Consider the following 24590-nt stretch of genomic DNA (forward strand, 5'->3'; position numbering starts at 1 on the left):
CAGGGATGGCTGCAAAAACTCCAGCTCTGATCCCTCCTCCCCCAACATGCACCTTGATCTGAACTAGGGCCACCTCCTTCTTGAACTGCTCCTTCAGATGTTGCAAGGTGTTCAGGCTGGAGGTGAAGGCCATTTCTCCATGGCCCCAGATGCTTGGGTTCCCTGCAGAGTCTAGGCAGCAGAGAGCTCAGACCATGGGGTGAGGAAGGGATGGGAGCAAGGTGCAACTGGAAACCCTAGACCATCGAGGGATACCCAGAAAGACTGGCCTGGGAGCAGGTTCATATGTAGGAAGAGGAAAGCAGTGGGTGGTGTGCTTACACCTTGTCCTCCATTCCCTCCCATGGTCTAAACTCACTGCTGCCCTGATTTCACAAGAAACCCAGGTTTTTTGGGCCGAGAAGAAGTGCAGTCCTGAGAATGTCTTCCAGTGAGCCCGCTGTGCAACAAACACAGTGGAAGAGGAGTGCAACTACACCACTGTACCCCCTTGCATCAGCCCCTAGGCTTTAAGCATTTCTCAGGATTTGGCTTTTGCTCCTTTATCCTGTACAACTGTTGTGAATCTGTGAAAAGACAGTTACCCACGGCAGATTTCATCCCAGCAGGATAGGAGCACTACGGTAGCAGCAACAGAGATAAACAGTATATTTTTGGTAAGATATTTTAAGTCAAGGCCCATCTTTCTTTTTTTATGCCAACATTTTTTCTTTAATACTAGAAGACAGTGGAAACCAGGGGAGCCTTCCCTCAAAACCTGCTGATAGGCCAAACTAGTTAAACAGTGAATATATTCTTGACCAAAGAGAAAAGAAACATGTGAGGCTGGGGAAAAAAAAGCATGATAGCAATGACAAGCATTTAAGAATTATTGAAAAGATAAAGTCATAGAGATGCTCAATGTTCAGATGGGCTTTTATCATCTGAAATAGTACTATCTATCAACAAATCAGCCAACTAGAAATATATAATAAGAAGGCTTTCTATGTTTTAGCTATGTACTCTAGTTGTCTCTTAAAAATTAATCTTATTGTGCTACCAATATAATTAAAAATGGCTAATGTAAACATGCTTATTATTTTGCCTGACAAAAAGAATCTAGAGATTATTATACCATAACTAGGTAATCAGTTACTGTTTCCAAAATTTGATTTATATATTATGTTTATTGGACCTTGCATTATAAATCAAAAATGTTATGTATTAAATAGTACTTAGCTGTTTTTCAACCACAAATCATAATGGAGCTTTATATCTTTTTGGAATAAAAACATTCTGTGTAACACCTTCTTGTAATATAGCTATCCTGTGGTAATAGAATGGGAAGCAGAAATTGTGTTGTCAATTTAACAACCATCCTTTTATATTATGGTTTTCCTTTTACAGTATGTGCAGATATTTTAAAGTTATGATAGAATAATAAATGTATGCTATTAATTATTTCTTGGGAATTTGGAGGAAAGACTTGCATTGACTGGTAGACCCCAGGGTTTTAGGGTTTCTTTCTCCAGGTGGATAGGTAAATTGTACCATATTATAAAGTAATTGAATGCCTTCCTGAATTAGGTTTGCCAGTTATGCTCCTGATTAAAATGTTTTAATTGTGAGGTTGAAAAATAGAAACAAATATAAAACTACTATTGAAAAGAATGATGATAAATATTTAGTACAGGTATGACGGTTCAAATAGTTTTTGTAATTAGTAGCATATCATACGGCATTTATACACTTGCTGGGAGGGGAGGAGAGGGGAGGCTTTACTTAGAGCAGCTCCAAGAGCCAATCTAAATAAAGCACCCAGAGCGCAGTAATTACTAAGCTCCAGTAGACTCAATTAATTGAGTCTGCTCCAACACATTGCGATTACAGCATTTTGGTGCAGCCTTGATGCACGTGTATAGGCACCCATAGTGACTATACTGATATTTAAGACAATACACTTAATAACTAAGGTGCTGATTCTCTCACTCAAATTGAGTAGTATCTTACAGTGTGAATGATTCTATGGAAGTGAATGAATGATTTGTGTACAAAGAAACAAATCCAACAGGGGACTTAAATGCCTAAAAGGGACCTTACTGAGAATTTAGACACTTTAGTTCAGTTACAGTCTTGAAAACCACTGCACAACTTCTGCCTAATGCTGGAAGCTCATAAACCCCATAGGCACTATACTTTTTGCTTTAAATTTCCCCAGGCACCTAGAGTTGCACCTCTAAGTAGTCTCAGAGGTTAATTCCTAACAGGTCAATTAACTCAGCATCTACCTATCACTTAAGCCAGAGCAGAAGCTGGAAACAGAATTCCACCAGCTCTACGCATTCTCAGGATACGCATTCTCAGGACATACCTAAGACACACTTGTAGAATTGCACTTCTAACAAAATGCACTTATGGCCACCACTTTAAAAAAAAACAAATGGTTGTAGGAATAGGAGATGGTGGTTTATTTTACTGGATAAAATACAGAAACAATCTTGGCATCAGGGACAAGACTGACAGTTGTCCTCTTTGCTTGGGTTTCCTAAACATCTGGTTATAGAAATATGTGCCTTTAGGACCTAGGGGCATGTGTAGATGAAATGGGGGCCCTAAATTGAAACGGTGGGTTTTAAAAACCACTGCTTCAATTTAGGGCTGATTAAACCCCTGTGTTGTGCACAGATCCTGCATTTACCTGCCTCTCCGGTGGGGAGGGGAGGGTGAGCTCCCAGCGGACCGAGCAGTCCCTGGGCTCCAGGTGGGCATGTAGGGGTTGGTGTTTCCCTCCATGGAAGTGGCACCCCCCCCCCCCGCCAGCACCCACCAGCAGGCACCCAGCTAGGGCAGTCCAGGGGGTGACTGCAGCCATGGAGGGAAGCACTGGGCTCCTGTGCAACTAAGGCAGGCAGGCAGGCTCCTGGGGGGTGGAATCAGACTTGCCACTTTTCTTGGGTGGAGCCTGCTTTCCTGGGCTGCTTCTACACTGATTGCAGGGCTTCCTGCATAGCCGTGGAGCTGCACAGAGCCTGGTGCTTTGCTCCATGGCTATGGGGCAGCAAACTAAAACTCCTTGAAGGAGTTTTCATTTGCTGCTCCCTAAGTCATTTAAGACACATTATGCTGCTGCATTTTCTACAGAGGTTGGAATTAATGCGCAATATATTGCTGAGGCATGCAAACACCCACACCATTAAAGCAGTCCAAAAGCATTTAGCCTGCTTTAAAGTTTTTTGTGCAAACACACTTCTTGTTTTGTCTACACACAGCCTATATGATTCTTGAATTATTTTCTGCATAGTGGCACAGCTTCAAACAGGTAAGTTAGAAATGACTACCCCACCCATGCACAGTAGCTTATATCCTAGTGGCTAAGAATACATGCCTAGAAGGCATACAATGTGGTTTTGCACCCCTGGGCTTTCCACTTTCTTGATGAGTTCTCTAATCAATAAACTTTTAGATCTCTAGAGATGGCTTTGAACTGTAAATCCTGAGTGGGCAGAAATGATTCCCATGGTGATATTAAGAAGTGATATTAAGCTAAGCACACTGGGTCCGGGGGCCTGAAGGCTTTATTCAATCTGATCCTAAAGTACTACTAATTGGACACATGTACACATGCTAATTTACTGCACACTAACCAAAATTACTGCACAGTACAGGCACGCATCTACATGTGCATGTATGCCCATACTGCACACTAAATATGTTGTTTTACCTTGACTTGAGTGTAAATTTGATACTTGCATCATCTGGGGATCAAATTTACACCTGATTAGTTACTGCACAGTAACACTGTGTGTGTGGACTGACTTGGGAGTAACGTTAGTCCCAAGTCAGTCCACACACAGCGTTAATGTGCTTTAATGCCTCTATGTGTAGATGCTGACCTATCCCCACTTACTGTGCAGTATCTTACTGCACAGTAAATTTAAGCTGGTGTAAATGCACATGTAGCTATGCTTCCTGCTTCCTTTAGTAGCATATCTGCTCCTGCTTCCCTGCATATGTGGATGCCTGTCTAGAAGCATTTACCTGTGAGTAGTTTACTTTCAAATAAACTGCTCCTGGACGTAATGCATGTGTGGACATACCCACTGTGTGTCATCCAACTCGAACACCAGGCCCTTGAATTGAAAACTCTTGTAGCCCTGAGCTGATACAGGTGCTCCCTTATACAAATGTCCCTTCTTGACCAAAGTGTGACTCAGTTCCTTACTAAAGGGAAGAATTATTAGAATTCTGCTTCTTTTGTTCAAAATATTCTTCAGTCATACAGTCCCCTTAAACTGTCCCTGAAGTATTCTAAAACAGTAATTTCTTAGATTGGTTTCTTTTACCAGAATGAAAACAGTGTTTATAGTTTATGTACTTAATCAACCCTTCTAATACTTACCTTCATCAACCAGAATGCTTACATAATTCATCTAGTTTAAAAAATTTCCTAAATGGATTTCAGGCTCCCTTTTGAAATGGTGGGGTGCAGAGAGGGAAAATATTAAAGTGTATTCTTTTCTCCCTCTGGACTCCAAGAATCTTTAGAGCAGTGAGTCAGAACAACAAACAAATTGAAAAGCAGTGAGACTGTCATGACTGCCATTTTTATTGTCATAAATTTGATTCCCTTAGGAATATTTTTTTTAAACACTGGGAAGAAAATAAGCTAAATCCTGCTCTCAGTAATTCTAGAGTAACTCCAGCTTTACTGTTTTTATTCACTTTTCCCCCCTCACAGCTGTGATGATATGTTTTAATTCTGGCCAATTTCCGCCACCCATCAACAGCTATAGAGGTAATGAATAGCATAATGAAAAACAGCAAAATATATACAGTACGGCAAATTTGATATTCCTGCTTTAAAATCGTGGCTGTTCGTAGCAGGGACAATGGCTGCAATCACTAAGAGTACATTGTGCCTGAATGGTGTATGTCAACATCTAAAAATGAGAATGTGAGAGTTAATGATTTATCTTCTTTACATTCAGTAACATTCATGGACTCTGAGTATGACTTACATGCACAATGTTTTTGCTCCTTCCTTCCTTTCACAATTTGCCAGTCTTTTTTTTTTTATATACCTATTATATTCATGCTTTTCAGAAATCACTGTGCTGGTAACTAAAAGATTAATTATATCACTATAGCCCATGTGAGTTCTTGTATTGGTGAGAAGTACTTAGAATCAAGAAAAGGTAATCTATCTAAGAACGTTAGTACTGTTGCCCATCTGAGCACCTTCCATTAAAAAAACCCAAGGAAAAGTCCTTATTGAACTTCATGAAGTCTTGGGAGCTTTTCCCTTTAGACAGTCAGAACTCTGTTTGCGATAGGTGTCCCCACCACATCTGCACATAGGGGATAGAGGTAATCAAACTAAAAGGGGTGTTTGAACTGTGAGCATCACTTCCAGTGAATGGAGGAAGGCTTTGCAATGTTCCCTAAAAATGGTCAGGAACTGGATTTGCCTTATGAGTAGCTTGGAACAAAAATTACACATAAACTGGTATAAGTGATTGGAAACCTGTTCAAACCTATAACACAACAGAAGTTCATTGTACATAAACTGCTTTCAAAATGGCCAAAACCAGTATAAGATAAACCTGGATGGCTGTAGTATCAGACTTAACTGATTTAGGTTAAAGCATTTTATTGAACTTCTGTCCCAAATGCCCTGTAGAGTCAAGTTAACCCATAGTCCCCCAGTATCTCAGGATGCTTTGCGCCTCCACTGCAACCTCCCCTACCTCCCCCCAGAGGGTGGGCAGGCAATTGGCACAAGCTGTCTGATCCAGCTAGCAGGGAGGCATGCTCTAGGATCCCTTGGCTTCCGGCCTTGGCAACTTCAGGCATGAATGTCTGTCCACTTGCTAATTGGTTCAATCTATGCAGTTTAAACTAACCTGCAAAGATTGAATGGATTCAGCCTCGGGCTTTTTGATTAACTATACTTAGCCCTTATGTCCAGAAGCTCATTTCATAGCTAGACCCCCTTGATTGAGAATGTTATGTCCACAGGTCTTATATGCTTCATCTAGAGCTGATTTATATTGTCCCAGATTAATACTTCTGCAATGGTTCATAAAGTAAAATCTAGCATGTAAAAATAGTTGGGTTTCTAGTTGCTTTGAAAATTAGGGCAAAGATTTTAAATTGGTATTTGAAGGTAATTGTAAGGAAGCAGAGGAACATGAACACAGATGTGATGTGCTTCATAGCTGCTTGGTCCACTGAGAACAATTACAAACATATTCTATACCAGCTGGAGGCTGGAACTTGTGCTATATACTCACATTCAGTTTCAGGTGCTTTGATTTGCTGGATTTTTTCCTGGAAGAGGATAGATTCTTTGATCACTGTGATCAGGTTCTAGTCCAGGAGAATAGGACAACTTTTTCTATGAAGGCATAAACTAGAAGTTGTCATCCACATTTAAAGACATATCAAACCCAATGTGAATGCCATTTTGTCAAGTGGTACATGTTTTCTTTCAGTAGAAGTAGACATAATATCTTGGCCAATTCTTTAAAGCATTCTTCTTTCCAACCAGTATCACAGTGGTCCTGTATTAAGAACAAAACAAGTTTTATGTAAACATTCTGACACTTTAATCATGGTAGTAATTACATCAGTTGAGAACAAATGCCTAGTCAGATGTCATTAGCATCAGGATCTCACTTATGTTTTCCACTGCTCCAGAAAGGAAGGGATAATATGGGAGATGAGGTAAGAGCCATTAGAGAGAAAGAGCAGTTTGAGTTGTATAGGAGAAAAGTAAATGGAGCCACAGGAATGTGGCCAATTTCCTTCTGATATCATGTAGTCATATGAATAATATCTTTTGATCTGCTGTATAAATGGTTGTAGGTAGATCCAAAAATATGATTACAAAGATGTTAGCCATGTTCATGGTTATGAGGAGGTTCTTTTAATGCCACTAAAACAATCTCTGTGCTGTGTTCTGGTTTGAAATCTGCTTGGGAGGCAACCAGTATGATGTCTGATGTCAAAAGTTGTTGGAGCCTGGTGATAACTACTTTTTCAGCTATTTTGCCCTGAAGCAGGAGGGTGGAGATGAGAAATTGTTGGTGAGAGATATTCAGATCTGAATATTGATTTACTGAGGATAATTTTATGGTGTAAAATGTTATGTTTTCTGATCTTTGTACCAAGCAATTAATTGTAGTTGCCTTGAGAGTTGATTGTGAGCAGACAGACAGTAATTTCAGAGCTGAAAAGAGACCACAGCATGATTTGTCTTACTTCTTGATAAACATTCTGTATTTTTTTTTAAGTACAAGTAAACATCTGTAATTATTCACTGTGCTGGAGAAGAATTAGCCAATATGCAAGCCGTACTCTATTTTATTCTTTCTTTGTTTTTAAGAGATCTGAATCTGTAATCTCATAGTGTTATAGAAAGTAAAGAATATCTTCCAAAGAATCTGCAATATAACTGTTATAATACTCCTACAGATTAAAAGTATCAATAACTAAATAGTAAAAAGGGAAAACAAACTGAACACAAGCTTCTACTATGATGTCAAAACACAATCCACACATCAATATGTCTAGATGAGTAGTTTTCAACCTGTTTTCATTTGCAGACCTCTAAAAAATTTGCATGGTGGTGCAGATACTTTTGGAAATTTCAAATGCAGGTGCAGACCCCTTTGAATTTGAAGTATGGGTACTCACACATTTTTGATTGATCTAGTCATCTTTTATGGACCCCTTAGACACAGCCTACAGACCTCCAGGGGACTATAGACCACAGATTGAAATCCAGTGGTCTAGATCTAAAAGAGTTGCCTTTAGGGAACAAGCAGCTCAGTTATGTTTTTGGCCTTCATCAGAGATTATAAACAAAAGTTTCCATTAGTCTTATTTGTGATGTAAACGCTAGAAGGAGATCATTTCATTTCACATTATCATTTCAGCTGTCACATGATAATGCCTTTTAGAAACTACCAATACAGACTTAAATTTTAAAGCTAGGCTAAATCTAGGAACAGAAGTTACACATAAACTGATTTAAGTGATCAGAAACTGGTTTAAACCTGTAACAGAACATAAGTTCAGTGCACATAAACCACTTTCAAAATTACCCAAACTGGTTTAAGATAAACCTGGTTGAATGTACTATCAGACTTAACTGATTTGGGTCAAACCAGTTTATTTAACTTCTGTCACAGACCCCTTCCTGGTTCAAGTTAAATCAGAGACCACTTTTCAGCCCTGGGCTGGTCTGTGCTATCGGCTCCAGAGAGCAGAGTTGACCCTGCCCCTCTGTTTTTTAGCCAGAGCAGAGGCAGGTGCATGTTCAGATTTAGGTCTGGCATGGCCCCATGAGGCAAGGGGAGCAGGGAGGGGGTTTACTCTGCCACCAGCTCCAGCTACCTTTCATCTGCTCTGCCTGCCTGGCACAATGAGCAGCCCCTGAGGAAGAAGTGGGTAGAAGGTGTCCACGAGCTGGAGCCAGAGCCCCATGCACTGGGCAGAAGCTGCAGGGCTGAAACTTCCTGCCCACCCATTCTGAGCAGCACGGCAGGGGCAGGGGTGGTAGCAGCAGCAGCCATGGCAGTGGCAGCTGGAGGCAAAGGAGGCAGAACAGCCTCACCCAGCCCCAGCCAACTTGCAGTTTGTGGTGTGGCTGCAGCCGCCGGGTGCTGCACAAAACAGGGTTCACAGTGATGGCTGTGGCAGGTGGCTGCCAAGGCTCAGGGCCTGCCAGTGCAGGCCTGGGTAGCCCGCTGCCCAGACAGTGCCCACCTGTGCTGCTGGCCCGGGCTGTCACAGAGCTGCAGCAGGCTGGGAAAGGCCCTGCTCCCACAGCCCAGCCTGGACTTGTCCCACTGGGCCCTTTCCAGCCTGCTGTGGCTCCATGACAGCCCTGCCCAGCCTGGGCTTGGAAAGCTGGGAGCAATCTGGCTGTGCAGCCCCCACAGCCCCAGCCCAAGCAACAGGCTGCTGGGAAGAGCCCAGCCCTTATGGCCCAGCCTGGGTCGGCCCCTGTGTGTCCGCCCTTGGCAGCATCCACAGGCCAGATTGGCTCAGCCTCGCAGCTCCAGCTCCACAGTCCTAGCTGCAGCCCCAGCCCTGTGCCATGCCAGCTGACTGTGGCCAGGCCCTCTGCTGCCTAGCAGGAGCAGTAGGAAAAGCTGGCCAGACCCCAGCTGGGGTCCCATTCCTGTACCTGGAGACAGGGGAGTTTAATCCTGCCTCTCCCCACCCTATCACCCTTCACCTGAGCCTCTGCCCTGGCTACTGTCTGGCATTGAGGACAAGCCTGGCAAGGGCTGTTTCCTCTTCCCCCTCCAGGCAAACACTGGCTGGGGTCCCCACAGGCCAGAGCAGGGAATTAAACCCCTCCACGGTCATACTTAGCCCCTCCTGGGGCCTGGCCATGCCTCCCAGGTCAGCTTCCCACCAGCCTTCCCACTGCTGAGGAAGGGAAGGGAGGGCTGCTGTAGTGTCCCCTGGCTTCTAGCCTGAGCCACTGCAGGCATGTGCCTGAATTTCCAGAATCAAAAGTAAATGTCTATCCACTTGCAAAATGGTTCAATCTTTGCAGGTTATAGTAACCTGCAAAGATTGAATCAATTCAGGCTCAGGCTTTTTGAAAGTCTGCCCCTAGCCCAGGTGAAAGGTGGCTTGTCCCATCCACAGTCTCTTTAGGCAAATAAAATCCCTTGTGTTTTCTTTTTATTCACTTCTGATTCACCTACCATTCATTTGAACTATGTAATATTTTACAGAAAATATGAATATCACTGCATGCTGTAAAATGTTACAACTTTTTCATGTTTTACTTTACTTGAATGGCCATAACATAATTTGCTCAGTTTTCCAAGACTAATTTTTCTTCAGTAAGCTAGTTTGGGGTTTCCTACATGATTCTCTAAAGCATGTCATGCTGGCCATAGCTGGAGGCAGGATATTGAACTAAACTGATGATGGGCATTTGCCAATGCAACAATTTTTATGGTCCTATGAATATAAAACTAGAAAAACATAATTTTTTGATGGTTAGGTAATAGGCAAATCATAGCTTAGAATAGGTACCATTTCAAGGATAAAAGTAATCTCTGCTAAAGAAAACCATGTTATTCCATGTAGCAAGTATACTAGCAAAAGAGGTTTTGAGTAAGAGGGTTTCACTTTCACATTGCCATTTCTTCCACTCTAACCCTGCTAACAAGATCCTCTCTGCTCCCTGCTTATATGCACCTGCTATCTAACAAAGCCAGACACCTGCATTGGTGTTAGCTTCAAGCCAGTACAATGCAGCCACTATCTAATTAGAGCCTTACAATGCAGGGTTTTTTTCAATGAATAGTAAATAGAACCTGAGGTCCCTAACTCATAGATGTGTATTTGCAAAGGTCTATAGATGAAAATCTCTGTCTGTCTGTCTGTCTCTTTCCATATATGTATATAAAATCTGGCAGTTTACAGTCCATGGAGATCCCTCAATTAGTAGCCGAAAGTCAAAGAGCTCTTGTATATCCGCATTTCATTGTGACTGATTACAGACCTTCATGTTCTTAAGCAGGTTTATATTAATTAGCTGATTTTAATAGGGCAAAGTGCATATCAATTAAAAATAAAGATTATAAATCTCCTGCGGTTTGGATTTGATTTTGATTCATGCACAGCTGGTAAGGAATTTGTGGACCACACATTATTTCTTCTCAGTATGTATTCAACAGTATTCTCTGCTTTACACTGTTGGCAGGGAGCAGCTATTTGACATTAGTCATTTCAGGTAGTTTACAGCATAATGATTGCAATGCAACCTAAAGGACAAAATGCCACTCTGCCAAGAATGTAAAGTGGTGCACACTTATGTTCAATAGGGAAATAATATTAATTCATACAGCAGCTTCTCTGCTGAAAAATGGTGGCAAAACAGAGCATGGCAACAGGGTTAAAGCTTTATGAACTGCCCGAAGAACTATTATTTTGCTGGTATTCCAGTGACCACTGAATCATCTATTACAATGCAAATTACAATAATAAAAACATTGTAATTCTGTTACTAAGCAGATGGTAGAAAAACCTCTGTGCTGAACCACCCGGAAATAATTTGGATAGGAAAAGGCATGATGAAAAGAGAATAGCACCTTAAGAATTTTTGGTATACAACACAATATTTTGCAAACCTTTTGGCTTATGTTAATATCAATTAACCTAAAAAACATTACATTCAGGACTTTTAAATGTTAGTTTTATGAATTTTTTGGTACATTTTTATCTTTGGTAGCTGAGCATAATTGAGACAATGAATATAATATGTAATAGAAGTTCAGAGTACAGAATTCTAATAGTATATACAAGTATGAAAGATAGTTTCACTGAAAGAAATAGGGACAAAAAAGTTCCTAAATGAATTTAATAAAGTTGGCACTGGAGTTACCTTGTATCCCAAAATGTAATTTAATCATACCTTCCCTTTTCCTACACCAGACATTGTTCAGTGATCTCAAAAAAGGTAAAGATTATGAAAGTTATATTGTTTAAAAGCAATATTTACTACTGTGAAGCATTTCAGTCACGCAAGCAACCTTAATCTTCCATTTTCCCTTAATGTTTGGACACAGCACTGATAAAAAAGAATACTACTGAGTTGAAAATTCTTGTAGGTGTTATTATGCAAATAATTATGATATGTATTAAAAATATTAATAGCACTTCATTTCAGAATTCAGTTCTACCACAAGTAACTTTAAAATCCGCAGTAAGATTGATTTATCAGAGAGAATAAGAAGGAGAGAGAAAAAAAACAGAAAAGGACTATCAAGATGTCAGGTAAATAATTTTGCTCCGTTAGTGTGTGTTTTGAGCATGCAGATTCATAAAGTAGAATATAGCTTTATCTTCAAAAGAATTAAAATCCCTCTATCTGCTCACATGAATTTGCACTACTACTGTTCTCAAGCAGGCATTTATAGTGTTCCTAATTCTTTAAAGAAACTTCAAAGGTTTCTAGCAAACAGTGTTTGTATCACACATCCTCTCAGATTTTGGTCATGAGCTTCTTAACTAAAAATTATTTGCATATCTAAAAATCTCTGTTTTATGGATTCCCTTTAGTCTCCGAGGTGCTTTGCAGAACATAATACACAGTAAGTGAACTGTTTTGAGCACTAAGATATGTTTATAAAAACAGTAAACATGGATGCAATACCTTTTTTGAAAAGCTAATAGCAATGTATTATGTTTATGTGTATAATCAGGTACTCTATAGATTTTTCACTTAACGTTCTCCATGTGCCCAGAGTTGCGTCCTGCCCATGTCTAGAACTGCTCCAATTTTGACCAGCTTAGGCAGCTCCACAGTTTGTCGACACTTTAATTTAAGCAGGCAGTCATGTTAAAAGAGCATCTACACGTGTGTTTTTGAGTATGGAGAAGGAGGAATAATAAAAGATTCTGTGCCTTCCTTCAAGATAGTTTCTATATTTCTCATAAAATGGGAAAGCTGCATAGCCTGGAAAAGCTAGAGTTGAATCCAAAGTGTGGTTGATGTGGCTATAAAACCCAGGTCCTCTGCTCCCTTACTGTGTCTTCTAACCACATAGGTATTATAGAAAGGGAATCAGTAGTATATGCAGTAGGAGTGTATGCAGAAGGGGTGTGTGAAACAGGCAGTATTCAATTTGGATTTAGCCTGAATTGGGAACAGTGATTTGATTAGTTGATTTGGATCACTGTCCTGATTTGATTCGGCCAAATATGAATCTAAAGGTTCAGTGCTGATTCAGAGAATCAGCCATTTGGCCATAACCACAGCTTTAAGTATTTTTTATACATACCTCAAGGTACCAAGTGCAGCTTGTGAATGCTGTGATGGTGGCGTGGGTGGAGCATCTCACAGGAGCACTGGGCACCCCTTCCTCCTCATGCTCAGTAGTGAACCTGGAAGTGGACCAGAAGTACTTCCAGTTCCAAGTCCTCCACCGAGCATGTGGGGGACCCCCCCAAGCCTCTGTGGCTTGGCAATCAGTCATGGGGGGACCCTGGGTGCCCCCCTAACCCAGGAGGCACCAGTTGCCAAGCCTGGGGTGGTGGGGGTCCCCCATGTGCTCCCTGGTGGATCCAGAAGTACACCAGAAGTGCTTCTGATCCATTTTTGGGTCTGCTGTTGAGCATACACAGGACCTGCCCACGTTCCTGTGGGGCGCTCCATCCACCCCAGCATCTCAGCATTCATGAACCACCTGGTTGGTACCCTGAGATATGTAGAAAAAACATTTAAAGCTGTGTCTATGTCTGAATCATCAAATCTTTCTGAATCTCTCCAAATCAATTCGGAGGGTTCCAATTCAATTTAGAGAGATTAAAGGGTCTCCTGATTCAATTTGGATTCAGAGATTTGGCCGCCAAATTGGGCTGACTCTCTGCTGAATCGAATCAGCAACTGAAGCTTTGCACAGTTCTAATATGCAGTGTCTGCTCTTCTGATAGCTCCTTTTTTTTAAAAAAAGAAGGCAATCCCTACTTAGTTCTTTGATGTGTCTGTCCTTAGGAAAATGTTCCAGGCTATGGACTCCAGGTAGAGAAAATCTTAGAGATGGTTTGGATTTCAGTCAGATTCCTGTCTTCAAAATATCCTATTTACAAGCTCTAGGCAGCTCCCAGCACAAGGTGTTATCTGTTTTGCATTACAATGCTGGTGCTTCTAACATACCCCAGGCACTGTGAAGGAAGTCAAGCTGCATAATATCTGGTATTGATGTAATTCTTAGGGCAAGGTAAATATTGTAGTACCCAAGTTGTAGTTACTTAAACCCTTTATCCACTCTAGACTATACACTGAAGATGATCATGCAGAAAACAGGTAATTTATATCATTCACCCCTTGGATGAATCATATAAAAATGCTGCATAAAAACAGCACAAAAATACTAAATATTACTTCTGACATAGTTTATTACAGTGTGTAATTCACTAATGGCCATTTCATGGAGGAAAATATACCCTTTCAGATCCAAACTGGATCCTTTTGGGAATCAGTACTGTGCACAATTGAATTAATTGAGGTGGATAAAAGCAGAATGATTAGATCGTGCCTGTCCAGGAGATGCCAGCATCAAAGGTATGAGGTTATTATAACCAAGGTCCATGAAGAGTCTTGAAACTGCAGCATTTAGAAAAATGGAAGGGGCACATAAGAGCTACTGCATTATCTGTATACAGAGGAGAGGTTTCGGAGTGATCAGTGACCTACAAGGAACAGAGAAAAGGACTCATTCTTCACTTGTGAATGAGATCCCTGTTATAATTGATGCTACCTCATGAAATTGCTTTGATCATTAGGGTTCTTGTGACTGAATTAAAATAAAATGAACTATAGTATGCATGCTGTAGTGCTAAACTGGAGAAAATGCATTTCCTCTTACTGACGGATAAAACAGACCATTTTACAACGTAATGTTTTCCTAAAAGTATTTGGGTTGTATTGTTCCCAAAGATAATAAAGAATAATGTAAAACTGGATAAGACAAGACTAGCTGTTTCAGTCAAGATATTGATTGTACATATCCCTTTCAATAAATCTATCAGGAACTGGACCTGAGGTATCAGTTTGCTAATATTATGAAAGCTTTATGAAATGTTCTGTTTGGTTTCATTGACTCATGGCCTAAAAAACAAAAGTAATTTTAAAACAAATAAAATGCATTTTCATGTCTGTTTTCCAATATGCAAGCAAAAGAAAGGTTATGGGACAGAGTCTGTCCTAAAGTGGCTGCCAAAGCAATGTGGCCATAAAGTTGATTTACTTTTTCAGCATAAGTGTGATTCCATGGTGGCATAAAGACAACATAGAGGCTCTTACGTTACTCCTTTCTCCAGGTGTTAGTGTGGTAGACAAAAGAGCATGGCTGGAATGTCTCTGAACTACACCCATTCTTGACTACGCCTGCGGCCCTCTATCTATGGCCATTCCAATACAGCAGAAGTTAAAGAAACTCTCTAGCTATTCTGAGTCAGTGTAGGGACTACCTTGTACAGAGTAGCAGCTAAATTAGAGGGACGTACCTGTGTACTTTAGTCACTTTTGCCCCCCTCATCCTGACCTGCGCTTTATAGGCTGACTTCATGCTAGAATCTACCTCTGTAATATGCAGTCTTGACAATTTGGAAGAAAAATATTGCAGATATCCAAGGTATCTTGGTATAAATATTTGTCAACTACTTGATGACTGATTTCTTACATAGAAATGCCTGACATCTTTTCTGTGCATAAACTGTAGCATTATCATCACATTTTCCAGTTAAATGCAAATGCTGTGCTACAGCCTAAGAACAGTATGATACTGATAATATATATTGCATAAACTCACATAAGAATATTATGCATTTTACCACATATAACAAAATATAGTAAAGGACTGTCAAACGTTTATTTTTAGAAGATGCCTAATAAAATTACTGGATTAGAGTTTTGATTTTAATCATTGATTCTGATCCATTTTAAACTACTTTTATATTGCCGTAACTGTATTTAAATGTATAGAGTTACTCCTGATCTAAAAGCATTAACTAATGTAGGGTTTTCTCAAGCAGTCATCTCTATGACAACTGAAGTTTCAATTCAAGAAAGCACTTTAGCACTTCAGCAAGGCAATGAGACTTTGACACTTCCTCTGAGTTAAGCACATGCTTACATTCTTTGCTGAATATGGATAGCTGTGAATATAAATACTTAAAGTGATCACATGCTTAAGGGCTTTGCTTAACACAGACTGAAGTACTGCTGACTAAAAATTAAATCTCTTTCTAATATATTTAACCTGTTTTATCTCCTCTTTCTTAGCTGCTTCTAAGAGCACGTACATGTAGGTGTATGATTTTAAATAGGGTATTTTACTAATAATAAAATTGAGAGGAAACCATAAAGTCCACCACTAAAATTGAGAGAAAACCCTAATGCACACCACCACTAAATACCCTAATGTACAGTGCCATAAAGTTGTAGTCTGACATAGCTGAAATTAGCAAGTTGTTACCATAACTAACTGGAGATGTTAAAGTGATATGAATTTTGATCTAGGCTGGCTGCAAGAACTAATTGCAATAAATCAATGATGAGTGGTTTTCTTAGCTGACGAGACTTGCTATGTCAATTTGTTGAACGTTTCAAAAGTAAGTTGCTAGAATTCTAACTCCTGGCTCTGATTTTCTGGCCAGAAGCAAAGAATGTACTGTATTTACTTGAATATAAGATGACACTGAATTTAAGATGACCACCCCCAATAATTAGATACTGTATATGAACCATTTATACATTTGCTGTCATTTTCCAGATATAGCATCTAAGTATTAGAGGGCTGTTTTGAATTCACCCCCCGCCCCCCACAACTGGTATAACAGGGATGGGGAAAAGGGTCTGATGCCTGGAGGGAGGTCAGGTGGCTCCCTTGCCCTCTGCCTTCCCATTTCTTCCCCATGTAGCCTTCCTGTCTGCCCTGCCACTGGCATCCCCCACCTCCACTATCTCTTCCCATTCCCTGTCCCACTCCCCACAATCTCTGCCTCTCACCTCCCTCTCCCCACTTACTTTCAGATGCTGCTTAGGTTCTCCTCAGATCATGTAGAAGCGCTACTCTTGCTGGGGCACTGGTGATTGGCGAGGTAGGGGACAGAGGTTCATGTGCTCTGTGGCCAGGTATACCTGACAGTAAGTGGGGGGAATGGGACAGAGGGTGGAGAAGAAGCTGCAAAGAACAAGTGAGAGAGAGGCAGGCAGTTTTTCTGAGTTTGACTCTGGTCCCAACCCAGCCTCAGCGCTAGTCAGAGCCACAGAAGCTCTGTCCCTCTCCCCTGCTTTATATGCAAATCTAAGATGATAGACCTCCAACCCTCCCCCCTTTGCTGATTGGGGGGGTCACCTTAGATTTGAGTTAATGTGGTATTTTGAACTTAATTTCAGTATACAGAATAGCAATTTCTGGCCCAGTAATGTTGGTACATAAAGGTTAAAGTGCAAGAGTGGTTATTGTGTCATTTGTATTGTTTATTCTTCTCTATGGCCCAACATAAAAGACCCTGACAGTATGATTTCCCTGTATCAAATCTGAGACTTACTGGGGAAGCATGGAAACAAAGAGTGGACTGTTTTACTTAACAAACAATAGATGTAAAAGTACATCTTAACATGAATAAATCATGTTGGTGAGTGGGATAATACATTTCTGAATATGTAGCCATATGAACAAAAATTTAAATAACATAATTACCTAATGTTAAATAGTATGTGTCCTTATGATTAGTATTAGTGATATCAGAAATACTTATGGAGTATATTATTATTATTATCATTATTAGCATTATTAGCATTATTGCTGCTGTTGTTTTTGTTATTATTATTAGTAATAGATGGATATCATAAATGCTAAGCTACTAGTCATAGGTTTGTCTTATTGCTGGCACCATTACTCTGGCAGGAAGAATAGACTGCAAAAGAAAGATAGAGAGAGAGGGAGAGAAAACAGCAACAGTGTATCTTGTAAAACAACTTATCTTCATTAATATAGAGAACTATTTTTATATAGAAGAGGCTGTGGCTCTCCCAAGTGGTAAGGGGAGATGCCTGGCTGCCAAAGTTATCACAAGGAGTCCAGGACAATGACGGTATAAGCAACAGCAGTAAACATTTCCACATCTCAGTCACCTTAACAAAGAACATCACCTTTGACAGAATTAGGTAATTTAGTTTTTTCCTCGTTTAATTTCCCATGCCCCCTACATTCTCTCCTTTTTTGTTCCTCTTGTCCAGTTCCCAAAGGCCGTAAGGCATGGAGACCTTCCCGTTGAGTGAAGGATGAACACTTTGTAGATGCAAACAACATTTAGAATATCAAACAGCCCTCCAAGCCTTCACTAATGGTCTGAATTTAGAATCTAATAAAATAGCATGAACCAAAAGAAAATGTTATAGGAGTGTTTTGTATTTTCCAAATTATATCAGACCATAATTTTTGTTTAAGGACTTCAGGGTTTAGATAGGTAGCTGTTGTCTGATTTCACTGAGAATTAGGTGTCTTTTCTGCATCTTTAGATGCTTACATTCCACTGAAAACCTACCCTGAAGTCACTTTGGAAAATGTGACTTAAGCTCTTAAATCCTAGGTACATCTGAAATTTTCGCTTACACCTGGAAAACTTGAAACAATACAGTGAGATTTTGTCAGCCTACTAGTTAAAGGAGAATAGAAATGTAAATAGGGAGAAATGGAGATAGATGATAACTACAAAAGTTGAATTTGTCAGACTGCAAGGAGACTAATACTTTACTAATACTGATTGGCCCGAGCACACAATTGTAACTATTCATTTGGTCTCTTGGAGAGTGGAATTAGAAATACGGATTCTACAAACCATGCCAGTTGAGAATTATTTATGTTAATAACCAATATGACTGAGAATTAAGACAAAGTGGCATTTTAACCATGTTGCCTGCCAGCAAATTAATGGAGCTGTTCTCATGCTTGTGATGAAAATCAAAACAGTTTCCATATGAAAGATAGCTAAAGAATTTAAGAATAAGAGGAGAGAGGGGTATGATTCCACAAAACCCTCCCAATTTTTAAATGACATGAAAAAAATTAAATGTGAAATAAAGTGGACCATACCTAACACCAGCTGGAATCATTAGGATAATGAGAACAGTGGGTAAAACACAAATCTATTACTCTTTGTAGAAATATTATTACAAATATGTCCCTCTTTCATCTATTTATTGGGGTTCCAGTCAGGAAAAAAACCATTCACACTTAAGTAATACTTATCCATCAGCCTGAATAGTCATGTCTACACATGAAGGTACATGCGCTTGCAGTAGCTCAAATAGAAGCAGTGCAAATTTGAGCCAGGACTTTTTGCCTTAGCGCATGTGCCCAGACATGCACTTTGGTGTGGGGCAAATTGTGCCACTTGGGGCAAAATAACACTGCCTGGCTCCTTCCAGATCTGCAGCCAGGGGGAGCTACGGCCTGGGGCCAGCACCTATGCTGGCCCCAGTGGTATAAAGAGGTGCCCTGTGCTGGACCCAGCAGTATAAAAAGCTGCCCTGGCAAGCAGCTCAGGGCTACTCATTCTCAGGAGCTTCTGGGATCTGGACAATTGTTACCTGGGGGTATACCCCTTGTGTCAGCTGGACTGCTGAAGCAGCCTTGAGGGTTCCCTGCACCCTCTACCCACTGCAGCAGTCTGGCAGTGGGGGTTGCTGCCTGGCTGTGACCTGATGCCACCTGTGAAGCATGTGGACCATATGGGGACTGCATGTGCCACCTGTGAACCATATGGGGACTGCATGGCCATTAGAGGCATCTGCACCTCTGGGCCAGATGCCAGTAGGATGTGGCTGCAGTTGGACTTTCTGTGGCACTACTGCCATGTATGCCACCACCTGGCCATATGGGCAGTTATCGCCCAGAAGATGTCCCCATGTGGTGGCCTGCTTTAAACTGTAAAGCATGTCCTCCTGCCCCAAGTGGCCAGAAGATCAGATACTTCCAGCTGGGTCCTGGGTGACAGTTTGGAGCAGGCTTCTATGCCTGGGTCCTGCCTCTTGCCTAACTAGCAAAAATTCTGGTGTTCCCTATTTAAAAACTGCAAAATCCCGGATAAAAAAAATCCCAAAGTCACTCTTTAAAACACCTCCAAATCCATGTTCTTCCACAAGTAAAATAAAATACCTCTAGATAGATAAATAGATAGATATATAGAGAGAAAGATCAAATCAGTTGAACAATGTTTAATTGATATATTTACAATTTTAAAGTAATTTGGAAGTGTACCAGTGCCTCTATCATCATAATAAAATAAATTTCAAATACCTATACAGTTTGGCATGGACTTTTGGGTTTTTTGTCATAGAAAAATCAGAGCTGTCCATACGCCCTTTACTCACCAGGATGTGCAGCACTGAGCAGCACTGAAATGCCAGGCCCTGACCCTTCCCTTGCCCCTCACTCCCCCACCTATGCCCATCCCCCACTCACTCCCCCATCCCCCGCCCATAGCTACCCTGCCAGGCCCCATCCCCTGCCTGCTCCTCCAGTGCTCTCAATTGCCTCTCCCTCCCAGCCCCCCTGCCCACTCCCTCAGCCCCGCAATTTCTGCCCTGCCCAGCCCCAGCCTCCAGGCACTCAAAAAAAATTAGTATTTAGTGGAAAAGGGTTTACACACACGTGATTTTTTTCATGACATTATTTCTCAGCTAACATTTAATAAACAGATGCTAATATTTAATAATTGATGCCAAGATGAACATGAGCCAGCAGTGTGGGGATGCAGTCAGGAAGGCCAACCGCACCTTGGCATGCATCCACAGATGCATCTCAAGCAGGTCCAAGGAGGTGATCCTCCCCCTCTCTGCGACACTGGTCAGGCCGCAGCTGGAGTATTGCGTCCAGTTCTGGGCACCGCACTTCAAGAGGGATGTGGACAACATGGAGAGGGTCCAGAGGAGGGCCACTCACATGATCAGGGGACAGCAGGGCAGGCCCTATGAGGAGAGGCTACGGGACCTGAACCTGTTCAGCCTCCACAAAAGAAGGCTGAGGGGGGATCTAGTGGCCTGTTACAAACTAGTCAGAGGGGACCAGCAGGCATTGGGGGAGTCCCTGTTCGCCCAAGCACTACCAGGAGTGACCAGGAATAATGGTCACAAGCTGGCAGAGGGTAGATTTAGGCTGGATATCAGGAGGCGCTACTTCATGGTCAGGGCGGCTAGGATCTGGAACCAACTTCCAAGAGAAGTGGTGCTGGCTCCTACCCTGGGGGTCTTTAAGAGGAGGCTAAATGAACACCTTGCTGGGGTTGTTTGACCTCAGTACTCTTTCCTGCCATGGCAGGGGGTCAGACTCGATGATATGCTCACGTCCCTTCCGACCCTAGAAACTATGAAACTATGAATAAAATCCTTATTTTGCATTGCAGTTACCAAAGCCTTATCTGTGAAAACGAGAATACTTTTTGATACTGGGATGTTTGCTGGTTCACAGAAGTAGACAACAGGTATCAAGTGGACCTTGAGAAAAGAAATAAAGAAAAAATGTCTTATAGATCAAGAAGAGATTCATATTAAAACATCTAAACACATTCTTCTGTGAATTTCTAAAATATATTTTTAAGAACTCCATGCTTATTTATCATTTGGACTGAAACAACACTAAAGATTTTAGTTAAACCCAACATCCCATTATATTAATCAGTGTACAAATACACAATTAAATTGCTCACAAATAGAAAATAATGAGGTGTTCAGAGACAGGCATCAGGCATCCCTGGACTGTTTTGTGCACTGGGTGGTGGCAGTACTGGTGGTGGCCAGGCTAGCAGTGCACTGTCACAAACATACACGGTCCATGGAGTATCTTGTATGGCTTACTTAGTTTATATTATAGATATAGGCAGATAAGGTTCTTCAGGTAAATGCAGGTGTGTCTACATGTCACTGTATGGCTACATTGCGATGGTGCTGTGTTTTAGTACTTACTTTTGGAAGTACTAAAGCATGGCACAGTAACCACCCATACTGTGCTGTGCGCAATGCACATAGTTAGATTTAATTAAAACAGGGGAGTGCACCACTGTGGTGACATAGCTGCTGATCATGATTGCTACCTCACTGTAGGGCAACTTGTAGACGCACCCTGTGATATCTTTTTTTAAACCAACTTCACCGTTAAGGATAACTATAGCTCTTGGTTTATCTGCCAGTTTTATTACTATTTGGTGGTTGGATCTTAGACAGTCTATGGCCCTTCTCTCTCAGAGGGAGATGTTGTTATGCTGGTGTTTGTTGTTGGTTATTTCATTGTTCATTCTTTCCCTGAAGCAGTCCATAGCAAGTCAAGATTTGAATTTTGTCCACTATGAGTTGTCCAATCTGATTTTTTGGGGGGCGGGGAGGGGAAGGGGCTGGGTTTTTTCAGCTTTGGGAAGTGTGTGCTTGGAGAGATTAATAATAATTGAGGGTTGATTTGTTCTTTCAGCTTTATTGAGTATGAGGTTGGAGTGTTGTAAGGTATTCATGTTGTTTCTCTAATGGTTGTTTTGTGGCTGGGAAAGCTATTCCTGTAGTAATTGGTTTAATTTCTCCATCAGTAGGAATAGGTAGTGCCAAGCTGTATTTTCCCTTATTGTCCTTATGTTTACATGCACTGTGGTATTTGATATAAAATATGTTCCTTATATGTTATAATAGGACTAGGATTACATACCATGCTTATGACCTAAGTGACCAACAATCAGTTCGTTTGGCACCTAAGGAAAGGCTGAAAAGCAGTAATCAGCATCTCACATGACTGTGTTTACCCGTAGGCAGACCCTCCCAAACCATGACAAATTAACATTTTTAAAGGAGAAACCCTAACACCTAGAAACAAGGAGAACATTTTCCATTGAGGGGAAATTAGGGAAGAGACAGTATATTAGAATAGCAAAGTTCCATGTTTGAAAGGATGCACATATTCCTGTGGTCCTAAGTGGATCAAGAAAGATTTAGTTTTAGCAAACTAGGAAACATGCACTTCTGAGTGAGGCACTGAGTTATGTGCATACTGTGAGCCTCCCAAGAATCCATGAGGTGACATATGTGAATATACAGAAAGAAAACTCTACTTAAGCCTGCTTCAAAAGCATGGCTTTTAGTTCAGTCTTCCTGGGCACAGGGGAGGCTACAGCCCCCCAGTGTGGAAGCTTAATAAAGAAGCTGACAGAACTGGCAGGAGGGCTTGAAAGAAAAGTGGGGTCTGCTTTTTAACCTGTTGAAGCTGTCTAGGGACTGTAGCCTTGGGTTTCAGGAGCAGGGTAAGAACAGGTGACTGTTCTGATATTTGCTTTTGTTTGTTTATTTTCATACCTCTGTCTGTATCTCAGCATAGGGATAATGATTCCTTATTCTTATTTCATAATATATCTTTCTGGTATCTTTTTATAAACCAATTTTCAGTGATACTTCTTATTGTGGCATAATTGACCAGTGCTGATGCCGCTGACGCTACTACCCACAAATTGTTCCCCCTCAGTCTTGGGAAGGCACAAGTTGTTCATGCACTGGACAAGGGTGTGATCTTTCTAGCTGGAAAAATCCCTCCCTTGATATGGGCTGGCAAGGCATGAATTGCTCTAGGAAGTCAGCTGGTTCTCAGTCATCAAGCAGTAGACTGCAGATAGGTGTTTGGGGGAGAAGGGCACCCCAAAGGTATAGAAGTACCTCAGGAACATGACTCAGAGGCACACCAGGCAGCATTTGGGGCTGGGCATGTCACATACAGCAGCTGGTGTTTTTGCACCTCTCCACCAAGTTGAATGGTGTCCCATTCACCCACCCCTTAGTAGCATTACTGGATTAAAACTTTGTCAAATCAAAGATCAGTTCAGAAAGGAAATTGCTTTTGCAATACTAGACTGACTGTATTTGTAAGCTTGTTCTGCCATCTAGAATGACAATCACTAAAAAAAAATGATGCTAATGTGGAAACATTCTCTTTTTAAAATACTAATTTTTGAGGTCACTTTTCTCTAAATGACGTAGGTAGAAAGAGTGGATATAGATATTTTAACTGTTTATACTTAGTTTTTCCCATTCACTAGTAACATTCTAGTTCACCATGAATCACTACCATTTTCTTAGATGCAAGTAGTGGGTATTTAATCTTTGGAAATAATGACCTAATCTGTCTTTCTTAAACTGAAAGGGAATTTTAATCACTTTTCTGTAGAACATGCAGCAATCAGTGAATGTGTCACTACATTGGATGTTTTAGATTTAGGGAGTACAATCAGTATTTGAGAAAGAGTCTGAATGTAAAAGCCATATTAGCCCATTAGACTATATTAGCATGGGTATCACGCTTTTACAATAGGTGAATGCATCATCTGTGACTTCTAATCTAGCCATAATGAAATGGGGATGACATAACACTTAAAGCTTAATCCTATAAAGAACTGAGGGGGACTAGGGTGGAACTGAGAAACCTACATTGTATACTCCAGTGTGAGCAGTTCCATGCAAAAGTCATACACAGCCCTGTGCAGGATCCAGGAAATAAGAGACCAACACTTCGATCCCCTGAAGGACTCAAACAATAGCTGTGCTCACAGAACACCTTACACATGCCAATGGGAGTGGGTTCCTCACAAATACAGGAGCCTTGTGGGTAAATCCCAGTCTAGGATATGGAAGATGTGTTCAGTTCTTTCTTCACCCTGGTTATAAGCTCTTTTGGGTTGGTGCTATTCTTCACTCATTCTGCTACCACCGTGCAGCAAAAAAAATGCATCATTTGTGGGGTCTGAGAAAGAGAGGGTATAATGTGGACTCAGTGGTTTACTATTCAGGGCACTCTTTTTTGCACCATCTTTTGTGCGGTGACATCACTTCACCAGGAGAAGTGGAATGTTCCTATATCCAGAAGAACCTATAATTTGGTTGTTAGGTCACTTTTGTGGAAGAGGGTACACATGGGTTAGAGCTCCCTGAGGAGGAAGAAAGAGAACCTGGTTCTTTCATTTCCTAGTTGCTCCAATAATTTATTTTTATATAAAATTAGAAGGGTGTGGGCCTCAGTGGCAACACTTGCTCCACTGGC

Source organism: Crocodylus siamensis, chromosome 3 (assembly GCF_052110815.1).
Source record: "Crocodylus siamensis isolate JL-2025a chromosome 3, ASM5211081v1, whole genome shotgun sequence".
Classification (NCBI taxonomy): Eukaryota; Metazoa; Chordata; order Crocodylia; family Crocodylidae; genus Crocodylus; species Crocodylus siamensis.